General features: G+C 41.0%; 1 long non-coding RNA gene across 2 annotated transcripts in view; it reads right to left on the bottom strand.

Annotated features, from left to right (window-relative positions):
* The window catches only part of LOC133365155 (uncharacterized), a 61,599-nt gene extending 38,882 nt beyond the window's left edge, over positions 1-22,717 (bottom strand). For both annotated transcript variants that reach the window (XR_009758118.1, XR_009758123.1), the window contains exon 1: positions 22,600-22,717. This is a non-coding gene — a long non-coding RNA (uncharacterized LOC133365155). The remainder of the gene's footprint in view (positions 1-22,599) is intronic.
* Positions 22,718-23,231: the final 514 nt, after the last annotated feature.

Raw genomic sequence — 23,231 nt, 5'->3', positions numbered from 1 at the left:
TCTAAAAGTGATCATGTTAATATTACTATATATAGAAATTTCGGCAAGTGTAACTTGTCATGCAAGCTGTACCTGCTGAAATTCCCTTTTTTACAGTTATTAAAGGTGCAGAAGCCCTGCCATCTTTTGCATCTGGCCATCCTAAAGACAGGTTGGTGTGCATCTGGAAAATTGAGAAGTGGCACACATTCATATAGATAGGTAGATAGATAGATAGATAGATAGATAGATAGATAGATAGATAGATAGATAGATAGATAGATAGATAGATAGATAGACAGACAGATAGATAGATATAGATAGATATATCACACACACACTAAACACATTCACTTGGAAATCAAGATTCCAAATGTTATCTGAAGAGTTTCCCCCTTCTTTCATCATACAGGGATGTGTTGATTACAAGGTCTTAAAATTCCACATCGATAAGAGATTGAGCAACCAACTGGCATGCTAGTTTGTTACTGCTCCTTGGTACAAAGGCAGCAACAGAGATTCAATGCAGATGTGCCTTTGGGACAAGAGAAGGAGATGGCAGCAGGGAATAACCATCATGAGTTAGGGCACCTAAATGGTATCCTACCTCCAACACATTTCTGTATTTATATTTATATGCAAGTCTTTCTAGATTGCCTTTTAAAGACAAGGCCCTAACAAGGTGGCTTATGTAAAACAACTATAAAATACGATGTCATTTTACAATCAAACAATTGAAAACAATCCAAAACCAATCACAGACCAGCAGCACACCATAACATAGGGTCAGTTTTTTTCTTTTTCCCAAGGCAGAAAAACACAGGAAAAGAAATGGAAGGAGTTCATGTAGAAGTATTTCTGTGAATTGATGACCTTCTGGGAGATTCTCAACTTCCAATTAGAAAGTAGAAGGCCCCAGCCATGATTGGAAGGGGAAATGAACCTATTACATTAGGGGCAGCAGCAGGTTGGTTGGATGCTGCCCAGTGGACCTCAAGCTACAGGTATTGCACCTAGGGATGGATGCATCTGTTGATTTCTGTTTCCCTCAGTTTCTCATTTTGCCATTCTTAAGCTCAGTTCACCCCATTTCTATCAGTTTGTGGTTTTTTTTGTGGAGGGACAAAAACTGAAAGCATTTTCGTATGCAATTCTCATAATACACACATCTTTGTATGCAGTTTCGCCTAATATACACATTTTTGCAAGCACCTTTCCCTAACATAGTGCAAACCCAACAAACTTCTCCGCTATGACTAGTTGCACTATAACCAAAATTCAGCTCACTAGCCTCCACATAACCCAGTAGCTGGGTACAACTACTGATTCATATTATTTTATATCAGCAAAACTGAGTGCAAAAGAATGTGTTTTTAAGATGCGCAGTGGCTTCCTGAATCTTAATGATTTCCATAGTTCCTACTGAGGGTTCTAAATTTCCACACCACCCTCAATGAGGGCTGTGCCTATCAGCAGCTCATTGCAAAGATTGCTCTTGTAATGATTCTCATGGGTGTTTTAATTGATGCATTCCCCCACTGGAATATCTTGGCACAGTATCATAACACACTCAAATCAACAGGAACCTCTGGGGAAAAGTCACAGTAAATTAAGTACAATTAGCAGAGCAAACATCAACACTACTAGCCTGCTCGTATAGTAATTGTTCAGTCAGCACTTATTATATGGACCATTTCTCAAATCAGTGGTCTTTGAAAGTGATCATCATGATCCTAAACTAGGCTAGGAAAGAAGGGTTTTCAGGGACTAAGAGGCTGTTCCTTTGAGCTGCTGCACCAATACACAACTGTATATAACAAGGAATGGTGCACAAGTGCAATGCCACGCTTTATGTCATGACCCATGCACAGTGACCTAAGCAAGCTCAGGAATGTTGTGGAAAATCAGTGTTGATGCTGGTGCAACTGCAACTCTCAACAATATGCAAAGTAGCAGGGCCGGCACCAGAGGGCAGCCAGGTCAGGTCAGGCCTTGGCCAAGGGCCCCTGAAGGGCTGGCCCTCCTTAGGATGGGAGGGCCAAACATGGGGCAGATTATTGTACTATAAAGCCAATGGGAAAATCTACTAATACAGCAATATCAAAAAACCTAATTGAAATAATCATTGTTCTGTCAATGGAGAACAGAAATGGGTTTACACTCCAGTAAGAAAAAGACACAAAATTAACAATGCATGAAGTAAAATATAGAATTTATCTGCAAAACTTATGTAGAGCACAAATTGCTGACCTGCCTAAATATTAAATCACCCTCACAGAGCCCCTTCTCTAACTTCCCCTGCCTTCAAAAGTGACATTTTTGGTGGCCCAGCAAAGGACCTTTTCTAGAGCAGTGCCCAGCTTGTGGAAAATTCTCCATGGGGAGGCTCGGCTCAGCTGGCAACAACTCTGCTGTCTTTTCAACACCAGGTAAAGTCCTTTTTATTTGCCCAGGCCTTTTAGTATAACCTTTTAAAGCTTGGAAAGGTATGTGCTTTTAAAAGGTATGTGTTTGACTGAGCTGCTGCTTAGAACAATTTTAAAAGTTTAAGCTGCTGTGAAAGTCTTCAGACAAATAGTGTGGGATACAACTTTTTGGAAAGAAACAAAGAAAAGGAGAGGGAGGGAAGAAGTCTACATTGTATCAGACCAACAGCCCATCTAGTCTAGTATGGGTTTCCAACAACAACTGACCAATTTTTGGTCCGGCTCAACCATTAGGCAGAGTGATGCAGCCTAAGGTAGCAGATGCTGAGAGCATCAGCGAGGTAATAATAGACAGAACTGTGTATGCCATGTGGCCTGTACTGTGCCCCAAAGCTTGCCTGCTGCCCTAAGATGCAGAGGAGTATGCTCTTCCATCATGAGCATTGATGTAAGAGTGAACTCTCTCCTGCTCCTGCTGGGAGGAAGGGCAGGATATCAATCAAATAATAAATAAATAATAAATAAGTTATCAGTCCAGTCGGCTTCTGTAAGTGGAAAGGGGGACACCATCTTGTCCTCTACGTCAGGCATCTAAATGTCTTGAGCCAGCCCTGTCAATTTAAGGCCCCTGGAAAGCTGATAGGCTGATCAAGATGGAAAAAGCCATCCCATGTGGCTTCCTCCCTGACAGCACATCTGGTAATCAGACAGCAAAAAAACTGAAAAACTGGGAAAGCTTTTGAGAGGAGTGAGGTTTACAATAAAGACATGGTCTAAGTAAAGAAGTTAAAGAGATGTGTAATTATTTACAAGAGGAAGCACTACCTGAAAGCATAAAAATTGCCTCCCCCCCCCTGTTTTTCATTAGCAGAAAATGACACTGAAATAAACCAGGCTGGGCTTTTGTTATGGACTAGTTATTTATTTGCAGTATGCTTTGTCAGGCAAGGATGTGCTCTGCAGTATAGGGTGGAAGTATTTATTTTATTTATTTCATTCCATTTCTATACCGCCCCTAGCCTATGGCTCTCTGGGCGGTTCACAGCAAGGAATAAAATACAATACAGTATCACTTCAGAACCATGGAATGATGCATATTTGTAAAGATGTTCTCCTCTTAAAAACGTAATTTGTTTCAAACTGCATTCTGTTCTATTAAAATGCAGTGAATTGGGTATCAGCTTGCTTTAAACATTGTTTTAAAACCTGCTTTAAAATGGCTTTATGCTTTTAATTTCCTTTTACACGCTGCCTTGGGAGGACTTGGCCCTGACTGACAGGCAGCACATAAGTTGTTTAAATAAATAAATATTAAAAGAAAACACCCCTTTTCTCAACTCTAAAGTCCAGGAATGAAAGCTGAAAGCAACAGGAGAAAAATTCAGAGCAAAACTCTAAATAAATGAATTATGTTATATAGGATATATGGATCCCTGTCCAAATGTACTCATTTGCAAAAAGGCATGTGCAGGCCAAGACGGTGCCGCTCTCCATCTCCATTGTGTGGTACAAATGAAAGCTCACTGGATTTCTCTCAATCTATATCTGTAGTTTCCACACATCTATCTCCTGTTTTGGACTGAAGCAATGATATGTAAGGCTGTAACCCTACAGTAAAGCATTTCCATTGACCACACCTGGAGAGGGAAGGGGTTGATCAGTTGTGAAATCTCTGAAGCTGAATTTTTAAAAAAAGCCACTCAAGCTGATCCCACCAGGTTTTACAGTAAAAAGGGGCAGGGTTTGACTAGCATTGTGTGCCCCCGTTTTCAGAAGAGAGGGGTGGAGACCCACTGGAACCAGCAGAACAGTGAGTGTGTTTCCACCCTAAGACTGTGCTAGACAAAGCAGCTCTGAAAAACAGTTGTTTATAACATTGCAATCCTATATATGTCTACTCAGAAGTAAGTTCCATTGGATTCAATTGGATGTACTCCCAGGTAAGTGTATATCAGACTGCACCCTTAGTCACTGCATAGAATTCAGACAGCTTATCTGTACAGGACAAAAACATCACATGCTGGGAAAATCTAAACCTGTTGAACTTCATCCTGTCCATACATCCATCAGGGCATAGGTCGCTTCCAGGAAAAAAAGGTTCCCAGAACAAAGCAGAACTTGAGTCCAGTGCAGACTTTACATGCAAGATTATCTGGTGATTATTCCCAGCTCTTTTTTTATCACGTTGGATTTATTGCATTTCTAAAGGACGATGTGTTAATTAACTAACCTCAATAAGCATTTCCTTTTTAGCATAAAAAGCTGTTTTTTTACTTAATCATGTGCAATGTCAAGCAGCTAAAAAAGAATATGTTGAGAGGTTTGCTCTTGATTAAAACATAAAAATGTGGCCATAAATATTTTTTTATTGGCTGTAATACCTTTGCTTTATTAGGAGGATAACAGACTGCTGGTTAACTGATCATGAAATATTAATTAAAAAGAAAAATATATGGGAGTTATTTCTGTTGTGTCTGGCTTTTTTCCACAGATCTTTTCTTTATCATAGGAGAAGATAAACTTTTTTCATTATGCTTTTCATAAGCTAAAAGGTCTGGCAACTCTGTTGCTCTTTTCCCCACGCCAAAACCAAAATGGTGGTCCAGTGAGGACTTTAAGAATGTTGTCAAAATGGTTCCCTGGAACAGCAATAAGAAATATTGTACTGAGCCTACAGCAGTCAGTGTACTTTTTCACAATCAAATAACCATGCAACTTTGTTTTTCTTGTGTGGGTCTTTGCTCATTTGTGATGAAACAATGGAGAGAAGTTTTTTTCCTGTCACTATTTGGAACAGCTCTTGATAAGCAAAAGAACATAAAATCAGCCCACTAAGTCCAGCATCCTGTTCTCACAGTGGCCAAACAGATGCTTATGGGAAGCCTGAAAGCGGGGCCTGAAAGCAACAGCACTCTCTCTGCTAGCGATTTCCAGCAGCTGGCATTCAGCAGCAGACTGCCTCCAACAATGGATATAAAACATAGCCATTGTGGCTAGCAGCCATTGGTATGAGCAAGAAGAGGGAAAGAAGCATCACTTCAGGCTAGGGTTGCCAGGTTCATGGCCTGAGACTGATCCTGTATCTTTAGGAGAAGAGAAAGTCAGCCAAGTGCAGACCGGGCCTGGCAACCAAGAGCTCTTCTGTATCTTTAAAAGTTGTACAGGGGGAAGGGAGAATTCCACCTTGTGGTTTTTCCCATTACAGGGTTGCAAGAACACCTGCACTTGGCTGACTTTCTCTTCTCCTAAAGATACAGGATCAGTCTCAGGCCATGAACCTGGCAACCCTACTTCAGACAGAGAGGAGACTCACTCAAAGAAGATGTTTATTTTACTGTATATGATTTGGAATCAAAACTCCTTCATCAGGAGCTGCAAACAAACATACAACATTGTTATCAAAATTCTTAAAAACATGAAGTTATATTAAGTTTAAACATATATACATTCCAAAAATCAAAAACTGCAAATCCAAAACTTAAATGGTTATAAACTGTATCAAACTACATTTTATGTGTTTTCACAGTTTAAAACTGTTTATAACCATTTAAGTCTTTTATTTGTATTTTTTTATTTTTCTGAATGTACATATGTTTAAACATAATATGTTGTCAGCTATCTTTGTTTGTAGCTCCTGATGGAGTTTTGACTTTCAGCCTGTCTCCTCTCTGTCATAATAGTAGTCATCCTCCATGAATTTCATCATCATCGTCACTTTATTACGGTCACAAGACCAACCATAGATAAACACATTTAAGTTACATGGGATTGGATATGGTTAAATACATTTAAAACTGCAAACATCGTAATAAATATATATCATGATCACAAATAAATGGGCTTAAAATTATGATTATAATTAAGTTCGAGGGGACATCAGTATGAGTCATAAGTATTTAAAATCACCAAGCTGCCATGTATAAGTCTCAAACAAGGGTGAGTTAAGCTAATACTAAAATTAGTAGTGAGAGTTTAGTTCACTTCGAGATTCGGGTAGAGTTTATAAGGACACTTTTTGCTTATTTTTCTTAGAATTTATAACAATCAAACTGAACTTGGCAACTGCTAAAGTTACCTCTGGATGGTGGTCAGATAGTAAGTAGTCCATCCAAAAGGACTCCGATTGATACAGATGGGGGTCTAAAATAGGGGAAATTAGGTGAGATCTAATAGAGTGATAATTCGGACAACGAAATAGGACATGAGCATTAGTCTCAATTTCACCAATTCCACACTGACATAGACGATCTTTATATGGGATTTTATTGTATCTTCCTTCAAGTACCGCTGAGGGGAGAGCATTTAGCCTCATCAGGGTAAATGCCCTACGGTATTTAGGAATTATTAAATTGGATATGTAAGGCAATGGTCTTAAGAAGCTTAAATTACATCGTTGATTTTTTATAAGCATTTGTTGGTGTTGTACATCTATATCTCTCAGACGTTGGCTAATATTGCAGCGGGCGGCATCAAATCCCATGGTTAGAATTGTTGGTAAAGAAAAGCCTATTGTTTGGACTTTGTTTTGAATTGTATTGGCCCAGATTGATTTATGATTGTCCTGTAAAATAGAAGGAGTTAGGCCTAACAGGTCCAATATTAATTTTAACCATGCGCTAATTCTATACATCCAAATCTTGGATTCTATAGACTGTACGCCCAGCTCCAACCTTAATACGCAATTGGGGACGCAGGGCCTCCATGAATTTGTCTAACTCTCTTTTAAAGTTCCTCGTTGCTCATCTGCTGTGCCCACTGGCCTCTGTGTGTTGTTGTTTAACGCCAGATCAGTACATAATAAGAACACTCGCATCCATGATTTGATTGTGAATGAAGATGCTGATTTGGTGTGCATTACTGAGACCTGGGTGGGTGAGCTGGGAGGAGTTGATCTGACCCAGCTTTGCCCACCTGGATACTCGGTGCAGCACCAGCACAGGCCGCAGGGACAGCGGGGAGGAGTTGCTGTGGTCTACAGAACTTCCATCTCTGTCACCAGGAAACCACTCTGTCTTGGGGCTGGCTGTGAGGGCCTGCACCTGGTGTCAGGCCATGGAGACAGTAAACTAGGGTTGCTGCTTGCATACCATCCACCCTGCTGCCCGGCAGCTTCTCTGACCGACTTGGTGGAGGCCGTCTCGGCTGTGGTGTTGGTGGAGCCCAGAACAATAGTGCTGGGTGATTTCAATGTCCATGCTGAGGCTGCCTCTAGTGTTCCGGCTTGGGACTTCATGGACTCCAGTCTGTTTTTATGATGATTTAAAGTGTTTTTAGTGCTTTTGTTTGCCGCCCTGGGCTCCTACTGGAAGGAAGGGTGGGATATAAATTTAATAAATAAATAAATAAAATAAAGGCATCCAAGTTGGTGGCCATCACCACCTCTTGATGGAAGCAAATTCCATTGTTTTACTAAGCACCATGTGAAGAAGTCCTTTCTGTGTGCAGGACAACATGGCTGTCCTGACTCTTCCAGCATTCAGCTTCATTGGACAGCCCTGAGTTCTAGTATTATGAGAGACAGAGAGTTCTTAATGATAAGATATGTTCAACAATTAACCAATTATCTAGGAGGGAGCTAGGGTCTCTCTTCCTAGATGTCTTCAAGAAGAGGATGGACAGCAATCAGCTCCCTCCTTACCCAAGCCTAAGCATCAGTGGAAAAGGATGGTTGAATAGTAGAGAAGTTTAAACGGGATTGTGGGGAAAGCTAGGAGGGCATATTTAATTATTTAAAGTATATACTGTCTTTTCTCATCATCTTTATTTACAGTCAACTGACCACAAATATAAAACATAATACTGGGAGTTATAAAATAAGACTACATAGTAACACTGGGTACAACGAACAACAAACTGGGTTATATAAACAACTCAAATTATTTAGTTACCGTTAACAATCATACAGGGTCTAATCCAGATGGCCAAGTTCAGGAATTTTACAAAAGGATTCAGGGTTTTATCTTAAATTTTTTGGAGTTTTGTTTTGTATTGTTTTGTTCTCTAGTTTGCTTGTTTGCCGCTCTTCTGTTTTTAATTAGTTTTACCTGGTTTTAATGTATGGTTGCTTCAAGGTACTCCTTGAGTTTTTCGATCTGTATGGTTTCCCTGTATTCTACTGTCCTTTCTCAAAAGAGCCCAAGAGAGACATATATGGTTCTACCACCACCTTTATCCTCACAACAGCCCTGTAAGCTAATTGAGTCTTAAGAGATGATGACTGGCCATTATGGTGATGATTTTAATCTAGATTTTCCCAGTTCTAATATGACACTTGGAAAGGAGGCTCAGACAGTGGCAGCCTGTGGCTCCATGTCAGTGGGGCAGTGGAATCCACTCTGGGTTTTAATCTGAACACTCAAGGATCTGTCCAAGGCGCTTCCAGCAGCCAGTCAAGAAAAGGCAGGACAGCTTATTATCCAAGTAGTGCAAAACTAAAGCTCAAGCCAGCAATCCCTTTCTTAATAAGAAATGTGCTTGAGCACCTTAGACAGCTCCTTGAATATTCAGACTAAAACCTGGAGTGGATTCTACTGCTCCACTGACATGGAGCCACCACTGGGCTCAGATAGTGGGAAGTTGCAAGAAACAGTCTTTGGGGAAAGGGGAAACTGGTCTCCTAGAGGAGAAGGGGGAGGGAGAGAGAGGGCAGCCAGCAAAGGCCCAAGTGGCAAAAGCTTGGGTCATTTAAAATTGCCTTATAACCTTCTACAGTAGGCTTGGTGGACCCTAGGAGGGAAAAAAACAAGATGCGTACCTGTGAAGCAAAGTTAAAGGTTTGTTTTCCAGAGGAGAAAGTGGGATACTCAGTGCCAAATGTTTAATCTGCAGAGAGGTATGATTAGAGAATAGGCTGCTCAGCTAGATTTGACAATGATTTTTCATAAGGTCAGGACTCCGCGCTTTTTTCTCAATAGACTTTACTGCATGATCATATACACAACATGGTTTTTTAAAAAAGGTTTTGCTGATAATGGATGGACTTGCAGCCACCAGCAAAATTAAATATTTTGTGCATTTTATTTCTCTGCTCTGAAATCAACTATTTTTGAATAATTCTATAGATAATGTGGTTTAAGCCTTAAGGTATCTCCTTACAATTTTAAATGCTTTATGTCCAAACAGCTCATATATATGGACCAAAATGAAGCCTTTCAGACTTTGAATCAACCCTTAGCAATTTAAGATAAAAGGAGGCCCAACACAGAGATTAGTAATTGGCAAACAAAGGAAACCGTTGGGTAAATGATGGCTGTGATTATTAGAATACCTCCTTGCCTTTCAGATGCTAAGGACCAGAGACTTACTACTGAAACAATACTTAATTTCCACGCTTGTTGCAGTTAAACATTACGTATGAAGCTTATCGTATGTCCCTCTGGTCGGTTCCATGACCAACTGGTCTAGGGAATAGTCATTTAGAATATCTAGAAACTTTGCTTCTTTGTCATGACTGAAACACATATACGGCCAGTCTATGTCCGGGTAGTTGAAGTCACCCATTACTACCACATTTCCTAGTTTTTTTTTTAAATAAATAAGTACGTCTTGTTCAAAGAATTACCTCGCACTGTGGCTCATCCAGTAGAGTGATGTGGAAATACAGTGCCAAAATGTGTATGATACAAAAATATTAACTGTCTAAAAGGTAAAGGTGTCCCCACACTTGTAGTGCGAGTCGTTTCCGACTCTTAGGGTGATGTCTCGTGACGTTTACTAGGCAGACCGTATATATGGGGTGAGATTGCCAGTTCCTTCCCCGGCCTTTCTTTACCCCCCAGCATATGCTGGGTACTCATTTTACCGACCACGGATGGATTGAAGGCTGAGTGGACCTTGACCCCTTTTACCAGAGATTTGACTTCCTCCTTCCGTTGGAATCGAACTCTAGCAGTGAGCAGAGCTTTCGGCTGCGTTACCGCCGCTTACCACTCTGCGCCACGGAGGACCTTATTAACTGTCTACCAAGATATTATATTTTTTCTGCTTGATCAGCAAAATATTTTTGTGTAGAACCTCCAATGTCAGGTGCCAGTTTGTCCAACAGAATATTTAATTGCTATTGGACAAATATCATAGTACTTTACATGCAACTCGCCTTCATCAGTTTGTGATTTTACAGGAAGATCAATAGAAGTTTTAAAGATGTAAGAGTACACAGATTATGGCTACTCATTTGTGAAATCAGACATGAAGTGCTTCCTGAGATGTTTCAGAATGCAGTGGCATTTGTGAAATATGTCCAGTAACTTTGCATCCAATAGCCTCATCTTGCATAAGTACAAAGGAAGGCTCTTAGGTGATCATAAGTAGTACCTTTACTTACAATGCACCAACTATGTGTCTTGCCACCTTATTTGTTGCCAGAATATTTAATCTCTCTTCTCTTTTCGAGGGCAATATTTTACAGAAAAATTATTCTGGCCTGAAGCTTCTCTATATCTTTTATGGAATAGAATTATTGCCTCTTATAAGTATGTATAAATCATGATGTTTAATACTTATAACCCTAAGGATCAGATTCTGGCAAAAGTGGACAGTGAATTAAATATGTTGCAACTTCATGAAAAGTCATTTTCTACCTTGTTGAATCTGGTGAAAGAAGGCATGACTCAAGCTGGATCAGAAAGATTTGCTATACTCCGAGATCTGGTGTGCCCTATGACTAACCTGGGCAAGAATTTTAATATACTTTATTGGTTTAATTCTTCAACAATACTGCCTTCAAAAAACATCTTTTTTATGGTGTCTATTTAAATTCCATTATATATTAAGAAATAGATTCATAATATTTATATAGTCATATACCTACCTATGCAAGCATATTGTTTTATACTATGTCATGAATTAATATTGATGAGAATATTGATGAATAGCTAATCAAATTTTCTTAGGTAATCATACTAACCTCTAATTCTAACCTGTACATGAAATCCAAATCATATTCCTTATGGATAGATAGGGGGAAATTAGAGAAAGTTACATTTTTCTTTTCACAGCTTAGGTGACCAATACCAGGGAAATTTGCTTCTGAGAGATATAGGAACAGAATGGGTCGAGTGCTCTATTCACACCATGGTCTTGCCAGCCAAATGGTGGCTTTCAAATGGACACTGGATATGAAAACTATGTTATTGCATTGCTCTCATGTCCATCACTACAGTTTTAAGGCCTAATAGATGTCTGTCCAATTGACGGGGGTTAATGCAGTTGCATGTGTCCATTCAGCAGTTAGTGACAGAACACAAGCATGAACTGGATTAGAATAAAAGGGGGCAAGAACATGACCCAGTCCTCCATTCCACTACATGTACTGTCAACGCACCCATTTGTGTGAAGCAGCACTTTGCCTGTGACTTCTGACCTAACTTTCTCCCTGACCTGCTCACTTTCTGTGGGCAGGAAGTTCTAATCACATGAGAGAATTCACAGATGTAAGACCCCTTCTGTATTCGGAAGATGTGAAGAAGCTGGGATCATCCAATAAAGCTGAATGGTGGGAGATTCAGGCCAGACAAAAGAAAGTGCTTCTTCACATACAGTACATAGCGAAACTAGACAACTTCATGGAGGATTGGCTATCAATGATTACAAGGTTATCCCTATATGCTTCCTCTGGGATCGAATGCCAGTTGCTGAGAATCTGTGGGAAAGGGCTATTGTCCTCTTCTTATGTACTTTAAGCAGAGCTTGGAAAAGTTACTTTTTTAAACTACAATTCCCATCAGCCCCAGGCAGCATGGCCACTGGATTGGGTTTATGGGAGTTATAGTTCAAAAAAGTAACTTTTCCAAGCTCTGACTTTAAGTCAGGGTTGGGGAAACTGTGTCCCTCCAGATGTTGCTGAACTACAACTCCCATCATCCCTGGCTACCTTAGGTGAGGCTAATGTGTGCCAGAATTCAGGAACAATATCTGGAGGGCCACAGTTTACTCTCGCCTGCCTTAAATGGTACTGTCCTAGAAGGGCAGTATCTCATCCTTTATTTCCAACCTTTTTTGGCCACATTCACCTTTACCCAATCTCCTGGGGCCTGCATGCCAGTGGTGGATGTGGCCACCTCACACTTGCACATGCACCTTTGCATGCACACACTCAAAACACACAGACACACAACCCCTGTCTGACTGATGCATGCAGATCAGCTGGAGACGGAGGCTATCACTTTCCCTCTCCTTATTAAATGATCAATCTGATGACCAGGGAGTGAGCTATTTGCACCCCTATTAGGGTGGTTGCCCGGTACTGTATCTACTTTAATTCCCCCCCTTTTGTTACTGCTGTCAAAATCGGCAGGCTCCTGGGGGCAGAAAAAAATTGCTTGGTGAGCTGGATCAGGCTCCCAAACTGAGGGTAAGCCAGCCTTATTGTAAATATTTGAGTAGTCTCTAGTATCAACTGTGAATTTAAGTGTATGGGATGTGTTCAACTAACAGAGCAATCCAATTTAGAGGAAGCTGGCAGAAGGGGAGCCAGCAGAGGAAGAGTGGTGGGAAGCTGCACAGCATCCATTTGCCATTTGGGAGGTGCCAGGCCGGCAGAACGTCAGCTCATCTGAGAGCTGCATGCATGAATGGAAAAGAAAAGGCTGGCTCTCCTGAATACCCCTACCAGCGAGTAAGCACTCCCTGTTGACTTCCATTATAATTATTTTCTTAAGCCAATGTAACTTTGTCCCAGATTGGGACCTTTAGGAGCGGTGGATCCAATAGGAGTTGGATGTTGCATATGTCCCCCTCCCTCGGCCCCTCCTCTGACATATCCCTGGCACGCCTCTTTTTCGGCCTTACACCGGCTTCTGCTGGCACCACTTCCGCTGAGCTGGGCTTCCCTGACAGACCCCTGGCTGAGCTAGTAGAGTCCTGGCTCTGCCATGGCTGAGCCAGGGCGAGGGGCATCTGCCAGCTCAGCTGGGTGTCCACCACATCCAACTCCCCTCCCTAAGCCCTGGCTTCTCAACATTCCATCTCTGATAAATTTTCAGTATGTAATTCAAAAACTCTCTTTCTAAGGTTTTTTTAATTCTTCTAAGTACATACAGTTTGTTGCTGTTGCTGTTGCCCATACCTATATAAAAAAAGATTTGTTTGCAATGGCAAATGCCACACAAGAGGCTTTTTAAAAAGACAGATCAACTAAGATCCCTGAAGTAACTTACCCATGACTACGGTAATGTAACTTTGCAACCTTGTTCCCTTAATTTGTAAGGAATTTAACAATCCACATTTAAATCTGGTCACTTAATTTAATGTTTTTTACTTGAGAAGTTGATTAGTGGGTGCCTAATAAAGACAGCTTCATACCAAAATTCAGAAACAACACTGTTGGTATAAATTGTGGAACGGGAAGATCCAAAATAATTTCAAAGGTTTTTATTGCACTGCCACTACCAAATGATTTACATATGGTACTTGTGACTGTGATCTAAGAACACAAAACAATGTTGCTATAAGCAGGTATATTTTTTTCTAGAACTGTATTTTTAAGCTCCATTTATGTCATAGAAATGACCATTTTATAATCCCATTTTTGATTTAGCAAAAAAGATTAGTATAAAAAGCCATTACTCCTAGACCTCTTTATGTACTACAATGTTTAAGTACACTAAATGTTGAGTCCCAGGTGCAATACAATAGTCTGTAATTCAATTGAGAGATTCTGCTAATGTCCCACACTTTAAAGAATATAGCTTAAGGGTTTGGGAATGTGGTAGTGAATCTCTCAATCTTGAGACTGAATTACAACCTCACTGTTCGGTCTGACTCTTTTTGCAGCTGCTTGTAAGGTACAGGACTCCTTATAAGTTGCTTGTAACGTTATCTGTAAAACAATTATTAATATAAGAAAGGAAAGGTAACAGAACTATAAATTACAGTTCTTCCAGGAGAATAATATTGTTCAGGGAAAACCAGGACTGCAGTGAGTATAAGAAAAAAGAAACCAAAGTCTATAGCACAGGCAGCTTCGATAATAAAAACAACAAAATAAAGATCTTCTGCTATTTACTGACATTACTTCAGGCTTTTAAGAGAATAAATCCCAAATGGTGAGTCAACTCAGGACCCTGTGATATTCATTCATTCATGAAATTTCTGGAGCACCTCTTCATTCAATGGATCCCAGGATGGTGTACAGAAAAAAACAAATTATAACACTAACACAGCACAATATTTTTCAAACAATAAAACTGAGAGGCAATAAACATACAAAACTATTAAGCAGGCCATAAAAACAATGTAAAATGCCTGGGCAAATAAAAAATGCCTTTAATCCTTGGGGCTATGAATGCTCACAGTTTCAGATTCTTTCAGTTTCTCATTTTCAAAATCTTAAATTCAGTTTGCAACATTTCTGCATCAGTCTGCAAATTTTTTTTAAAAAACTCATGAAAATTTGTCTCCATTCTAGTGCATATTTCTAACATACAAATTTTGTATGCAATTTTTTTTTATATAATGCAGCTTGTATGTTATTTTAAGAAATATTCACTAATAGGCAAAAAAAAAACCTGGCAGTTTAAGAACATAGCTTGGAAGAATTTGATGCCTGTGAGCACATGGTGAGTGGTGGCAACACCTGCCACCTCCAAAGATGGAGAATTACATTTTTGTATGTTTGTTGGTGTTCTTCTTACTTTGCTCCTTTCCTGTGTTACTGCTGTTTCTACAGAGAATGTAAACTAGAAAATCTGGAAATCTGTGTCAAATTTATTTTTATTAATTTCAAAGCTTTTTTATTGGCCAATGTCATATGATGGTGAAGACAGCCTTTTGTGTTTCAAACTGGAGGTTATGTTCCATTTCTATTTTGAGTGCATTAACAGTTGAATCTGAAACTGCAGTCTGATGTAAAATTAGACTGATTACAATACGTTGCTACTTAAGCAATGGCTCTAGCTGTTGGAAAAAACAAACTTGGCCTGCCCAAGATGCATGTGTTCAGCCTACTATGCTTAAACCACACCACTTAAGGAAAGGTGGGCATGGTCAATTAAAAACATAGAGAACACCTAGAAATTTGCCAGAATATATTTCACCTCCCACTGTTTTATCTTGTGCAAACTGAGACACTCCTCATGTCCGTTGGACACTGTTCTGCACAATAGTCAGTTCCATTATTCCACAGTTGTTTTGGGAGGTTTTTTAGTCTAAATTTTGCAAAGTGTTGCTGTATTTCACATATTCACAGAAACAGAAGAAAAAGAAAATGATTTACAAGGTGCACCTGGCACCAACACTGTTATCGTTTTAGCACCAGGTCAAGACTTTCCTCTTCTCCCAGGCATTTTTAAACAGTATTTAAATAGCACGTTTTAAACTTGCCTATCAGTTTTTATGGTTTTAATTTGGTATGGTTTTAAATTTGTATACTTGTTTTTAATGTTTTTAATTGTTGTAAACCGCCCAGAGAGCTTTGGCTATGAGGCGGTATATAAATGCAATAAATAAATAAATACTATAGGAAACCACTAAAATTGCAAAGTAAATCAAACATATTTAAAGTGATGATCTGAACTATATCAACTGTCTTAATATTGTTGCTTCCTCCCTGCTAAAACAAGATCAGCACAGCACATGTCTTGTTTCTGTTATTTGGGCTTATTACAGGTGTTGCCACCACTCATCATATGTTCAAAGGCATATGTTATTAAATTCTTCCAAGCTACACAGGAAGTGGATTGGACTGTGAAACACCAACCCAAATGATGTTTGCATTTTTACAGATTTGTAGGGCAGTACAATATCTGAGAGAGAAGGTCAGGTCTCCTACTCCCCTGGTGCATTCACTATAGCTGCCCAATTTCCCTGCTTTTAAAAGTTTGATAGAAATATCTGTTGGCTATAGGTACATTCTTAAACCACAAGGCTTTTTTTTTGCCTATTAGTGAATTTCTCTGCTTTTTAATCTGGAAGGTAAGAAATGGGATCCTGTGCAAGTTTGCTGAGAATGGATTGATCATTTGCATGCTTATTGAGTTCAATGATTTCCTCCCCTGCAATCAAGGTTAGGATAGGTGAAACTGACCATAGCGGATGGGGAGGGGAGGAGGAGAAAGGGCAGGGGTAGGGGAGGAGGAAGGAGGGGAGGAGGAAGGGCAAAGCGGTGAAGGGAATGGAAACAGGTGGGAGGGGAAGGGAAGGAGGAGAGCAGGCTTGATCATTTGCATGCTTATTGAGTTCAGTGGGATTTACTCCCATGCAATCATGCTTAGGGTAGGTGAAACTGACCATGGTGGAGGTTGAGGAGGGAGGGCTGGAGTGGACAGGGAAGGAGGAAGAAGGGAGGAAGAAGGGAGGAAGAAAGGGGAAGGAGGTGAGGAGAAGGAGAGAGGGGGAAGAAGAGGAGAGGTGGGGAGGGAAAAGGCAGGTCTGATCATTTGCATTTTTATTGAGTTCAGTGGGATTTACTCCCATGCAATCATGCTTGGAATAGGCAAAATTGACCATGGAGGAGGAGAAGGAGAGGGAAGGAGGAAGGGAGGGGAAGGAGAAAGGAGGGGGAGATGATTGGAAGGGGAGGCGGAGGGCAGGACAAAGATAGGGGGAGTGAAGGGGCAAAGGGGGGATAGGAGGGAGGAGGAGGGGAGGGCATGGCAGGTTTGATTATTTGCATTCTTTTTGAATTCAGTGGTTTACTCCTGTACAATCATGCTTAGGATAGGTGAAATCCCCTCAGAGCTCCAGTAGCAAGAGTGGTTTAACAGTCAACTCCTCTTACAGGGATTGTCAGTGGAATAGGAGTCTCCTAACAACTCCGTGGCGCAGAGTGGTAAGCAGTGGTAAGCACTGGGGAATGCAAAAAATCCATGCTGGCTGTAGTATACAGCTAGTCTTGTAGCTGTATAATATGCATTTGTGCCTCCATATATGTATTAGTGTAAAATGTTGGAAAACTGTTGGAAAATTCAGAGAACTGTGAATTTCAAAGGATAGATGCAAACTAAACCAAATGCAGACCAAACCAAATTTCTTGGGAGAGCATTCCACAATCGGGGTGCCCCCACAGAAAAGGCCTTTTCTCTTGCCCCTACATAACATAATCAGCTAGTTCAGTTCAGTTTATTAAGCAACAATAAACGAATGGACATGCTGTTGCAGGAGGTAGGTGGGGCAGGCGGGCAGGCCTCTTTAAGCCCTGTGCAGCCTGCATCAAGAGGGGATATTGGGGCATACGGTGCTGCAGGCCCAGGGCAGGTTGGTGCCCAAGGGCCCAATCATACCCAATGCCAGTGGGCAGCCAGGTTGGGCATTGACTGAGGGCCCCTGCGGTTGAGAGGGGTCCCTGCTGTTGGAGTTGGGTGGGTGCACTCCAATCTGATCCACACCAGCATCAGTTCATGCTCCATGTGCCACATGTTCTGAGCCACCCTCCCAGGCAACATCCCTCTTTGTTGGCATGGGCTGGCCATGCCACTTCCAGTATCATTGTGTAAACATGCTGCGTGTGCATGTCTACCATCACCCAAGATGGTGGTGGTAGTGTGTTGACACAGCCCCTGGTGGCAGTGGCGGTAGTGCCGCAGCATTGCCACCACTGCTGATTTCAAGGGCCCACTGCAGTCTGGTGCCCAAGGGCTTACTGCAGTTGCAAGCCAGCCCTGAAGGCCATACTGGGAATGATGGGGGTTGGAGTCCAATCACATTTGAAGGACCACAAGTTCTCCATGCGTGCAGTAAAGCATTCATAGCAATCACCTGGTCAGGAGCAGGGGTGTGTGCATCTGGATTCAGTTCTTCCTTTGCTTTCCCTGAGTAGATGATCAGCACTGTCACTGATTATCTGACTGGAGGCAAGCATGCACAGCTCTGGCAAATACAGGGTTTGTTTGTGCAAGTGGTTGCACACCCAACAAGAGGCACTTGGACAAAAACTGTTGCCCCCCACACTTTACCCTTCTTGGAGTGAAAAACAGACCTAAGATGACAATGTTAAAAGATATATGCATTTTTATAATTTGCCTGACTAACGGTCATAATTCTAAAGTCAGTATGCATCAAACTTGTGCATTTTAGATTATAGGAAAGAAGCATAGGAAGCTGCTTTATATCAAATCAGAACGTTGGCCAGTATTGCATACCTATATAGAATGGCAGAAGCTCTCCAGAGTTTGAAAAATGAGCCTTCCCCACCCGATCAGGAGATGCCAGGGACTGAACCTGGAACATTTTGCATGTAAAACATGTGCTCTCCTATTGAGTGACAGCCTTGTGCATGCACAGCTCTTTCCTTTCCCCTATCCAACTACCAAAATCTCCCTTGCCTAGTAGGTGGAAGCCAAAGGGTAACACCAGGGAAGATGAAAGATGAAAGCAGGAAATGCCGCCAGAATAATCCTGGCACTATAGGGACACCATGTTATTATTGTTCCTGATATCAGACTGAGTGTGATTTTTATTGTGAGAATCTTTTGTAAGTTGTGTTGACAGCCTCTTTGGGTATAAAGCAGCATATAAATATTCTAAACAAATATATGTGATTGTGTTTTTTCCAGGACATTTACTGTTGTATTCTGCCTTCTATTACTAATACAACTGTTATATTCATATTAAAGTTCTTCATCAGATTAGTACACCTTGCTCCGAACAATTATTGTCACTATAAAAACTGAAATGCCTAGAAACAATAAAACTTTTTAGTTGTCCTAGGTTCAGGATGCTCTTTATGTAGGGTGCATAAAAATGGGGACATTTCTACAATGTAGCTCTGAGTTCTCATAACCCATCACCACCTCATCCTCCCTGCCCCCAAAACCCATCTATATGCTAATTTATCAGTGGCTAATACTGTCTGGAAATTTAATGATACTAATGGAAGGAAAATGTGAAAAGAAAACTATGTGCCCTCTCTTTCCAAAGTCTGTCTATATATTTACGTGTGTGTGTGGAATTAAAGACAACCAAAACACTGATTTCATAAAGGCACAGATTGTAGCTAGGACTGGCATCTTCCAGCCAACCCAGAGCTCTTCCACTTTTACAACCCCTTCAAAGTGCCAGAGCCCGAGTGAGCTTGGGGCTTCTTCACAAAATAAGTGCACTGGTTATTTCTCTGTCCTTTCTTGGCCTTTGATGCTATTAAGGGTAAAGACAGATGGAACATTTTCACAGTGGTTACAGGTTCATCACTGATGGCAACATGAGCCATGAGATGTGTAACATCCATTAAAAGTCATGAAGAAGTCCTATAAAGCAGGGCTTGTGGTACAATATAAACTGCAAAAGGGAGATTCAGACATGCTGTCCATCATTCAAAAATATTTAAAGTAGTGTGCATACATAAGAACATAAGAACATAAGAAGAGCCTGCTGGATCAGGCCAGTGGCCCATCTAGTCCAGCATCCTGTTCTCACAGTGGCCTACCAGGTGCCTGGGGGAAGCCCGCAAGCAGGACCCGAGTGCAAGAACACTCTCCCCTCCTGAGGCTTCCGGCAACTGGTTTTCAGAAGCATGCTGCCTCTGACTAGGGTGGCAGAGCACAGCCATCATGGCTAGTAGCCATTGATAGCCCTGTCCTCCATGAATTTGTCTAATCTTCTTTTAAAGCCATCCATGCTGGTGGCCATTACTGCATCTTGTGGAAGCAAATTCCATAGTTGAACTATGCGCTGAGTAAAGAAGTACTTCCTTTTGTCTGTCCTGAATCTTCCAACATTCAGCTTCTTTGAATGTCCACGAGTTCTAGTATTATGAGAGAGGGAGAAGAACTTTTCTCTATCCACTTTCTCAATGCCATGCATAATTTTATACACTTCTATCATGTCTCCTCTGACCCGCCTTTTCTCTAAACTAAAAAGCCCCAAATGCTGCAACCTTTTCTCGTAAGGGAGTCGCTCCATCCCCTTGATCATTCTGGTTGCCCTCATACACAAACAAACAAAACTGTTCTGGTGACTGAGGAAGGACATGTATTGGTTATGTTGCAGGCATTAGCCAATATGGGCTCTCTGCAGCTGTTTTTTCACCACTTTACAGTGAAATGTGATGAAATGTTCTTGATTTGAAAGAGACAGTGTGCTGTAGTGGTTAGATCAGTGTTTCCCAACCTTGGGCCCCCAGATGTTGTTGGACTACAACTCCCATCAGTCCCAGACAGCATGGCCAATGGTCAGGAATTATGGGAACTGTAGTCCAGCAACATCTGGGGACCCAAGGTTGGGAAAGGCTGGGTTAGAGTGTTGGACTAGAATAGAAAGTGGGACACCAGGATTCAAATCCCCACTTGGGCATGACACTCACTGCATGATCTTGGGCCAGTTACTGTCTCACAACTTAACCTACTTCACAGGGTTGTCGTGAGGGTGTAAGGGGGAGAAGGAGAACTGTATGTGCATCTTGGGCTCCTTGGGGAAAGGTGGAATATAAATATAATAATAAACCAATAACTATTGTAAGGATAATTTCACAACACACTTACTGCTCTTACAATATCATTTATTCATTTCATTTCACTTCAAACCCATCCTTCATCAGACAAGTAATCCCAGAATGAGATACATCAAATATAAATTCAACTAGGGATGGGCAAGAAATTCAATTCACATTTCAAGCTGAATCTACCAATCTATCAAACCCACACTTTCCAAAACAATATGAAAACCAAAACATAGGCATCTTGTTTGAAATTGTTTACAAAAATGCATATGTTAGGGGAAAGTGTGCATAAAAATGAATATTTGTGTGAAAATAATAAACAAAAATGCATTACATGTGGAGAAATTGCTTGCAAAAACATGTACATTAGTCAAAACTGCCTAAAATGTGTTTATTGGGAGAAATTTGTATTAAAATGCTGGAGAATTTTCATGAGAATTTGAAAAAAAATCACAAATTGCTGAAGAAATGTGGAGAACTGAATTTCAGATTGGGAAAATGAGAAACCGAGATAACCAAAACTGACAAATCTTTTCATCCCTAAACTCAACCTAATATAAGTCCAATAAAATATTAGAATAATATATAAGAAATCAGTATAGCCTCTCTTTAAAAATCAGTGGCCTGCATCAAAAACCCACATCATTGAAAGCCTGGCTAAAAAGTTTTTACCTGGTGGCAAAAGCCAAACAGTGTTGGCACCAGGAGAGAGGGCATTCCAAATCTGGGAAGCGGTTTACTGAGAAGGCCTTTCCATGAGTTGCAGAAGTACGAGCCTCACTTAGCAATAGATTAACAAGTAGGGCATCCCCAACAGATCTTGATGTCCAGGGAGGATGATACCGGGAGGGGAGCTTCTAACTGGGCCCTAAGTCATTTAGGTTTTATAAGTCAGTGTTAAACCCTTGAAGAGGGCTCAGCAGCATACATGCAGCTGGTGCAGTTTCTTCAGACTGGTATGATATAAGCTCAACTAGATGAGCCAGTCAGTACTCTTACTGCATCGTTCTGCACCAGCTGCAGCTTCCAAACTGTTTTCAAGGACAGCCCCACGCTAAACTGGAAGTTACCAGAGCATACATCACTCTAGCCAGGCTCCCTCTGTCCAGGAACAATAATAGCCGGCAGAGCTGCTGTAGCTGGCAATAGGCACTCTGACCCACTTCCTATGGGCTTGTAGTGAGAACAGTGGCATCTTCCGTCAGAGGGAGTGCGTCCGCATCCAGAACAGGCCATCTACCCGGTTCCCTACCCACAGGGTCTGTCTGGTTGAAATTCAGCCTCAGTTTATTGGTACCGATCCAGCCCATTACTGCCTCAAGACATCAGTCTAGCACTTGCACGGCTTCTCCTGATTCAGATGGTATGGAGAGACATCAGCACAGTGATGACACTATGCCCCAAATCCCCTGATGCTGGACAGCTTATGCCTCTCTTCATCTTAAATTATCAGACAGCAGCAACCAGATGAAACTAAAACAGCAGCAAGGAAACTGAAGAAAAAACAGGCAGGGAAAGAGAAAACATCAAAGAGAATCTAGGTTGGCTATGGCTTTCCAGTGTGTGAGCAGGACGCTGCACACTTTCTAACTGTATATACTGAATGCACACTGCTGGCCCTGCCTCCTTCCTACAAACCATATGCATGGAGTCTCTTGCAGAAGGCAACCTGAATTTTAGAGGTTCAATCCAATGGACTGGGCAATCCAGTGAGCATGAGCAGGTGTGATACCACTGTCCCTTCTATGCATCTTCAGTGTACATATGATTAGAACATATGCACAGTAACCTTAACACATATATTGTAGCTGCATAGACACTTACCCATTTGTAGTGCAAAAGTGAATTTTTTTCACAATAAGGAACACTTCATGTTTGTCTTCAACATGCTGCTTTCAGTCCAGATTAATTGTAGATCCTGCTGTCTACACAGGTGGGTGTAGTTACCTGATATGTGTTTGAAAACCTTCCACTTGATTAGATTACCCGGTGGAAAACCCTCCCAATATTATCATATGCCCACCCACACCACCATTGAGCAGGTTTGATTACTGGGACTGCTTACATCTGTTTTCAAATGAACACACTGTGGAGTAGTGCAGAAACAATCTGTGATGAGCTTTTATTTTCATTTCAGAATATAACCACTTTGTCAAGAAATGCATTTCAAGGGCAAAAATATGCAATAGGTCTAGATTGTGTGTGGACGAGGTAGGGAAAAAATGAGAATTCAGTCTCCATTAATTCCAGAATAAAATGTTGTGTGTATGCAGCCAAGCATTAGAATAGGTGCATGTATAATCATCACACTATATCAAAACAGGTTTCATTGTTTTTCTCCTTAGAAGTAACTTATTTGAAAGAAAGAAAGAAATTTTAACCAAAAATAGCAAGGCTTTTATTTAGATAAAATTAGCTTCTGCTTTAGAGCTTGCTTATTGATTTTGTAAGGTTTC

This window comes from Rhineura floridana, chromosome 1 (genome assembly GCF_030035675.1).
Source record: "Rhineura floridana isolate rRhiFlo1 chromosome 1, rRhiFlo1.hap2, whole genome shotgun sequence".
Classification (NCBI taxonomy): domain Eukaryota; kingdom Metazoa; phylum Chordata; class Lepidosauria; order Squamata; family Rhineuridae; genus Rhineura; species Rhineura floridana.
Note: the sequence above shows the minus strand (reverse complement) of the source record. Positions and strands in the feature narration are given on the sequence as shown.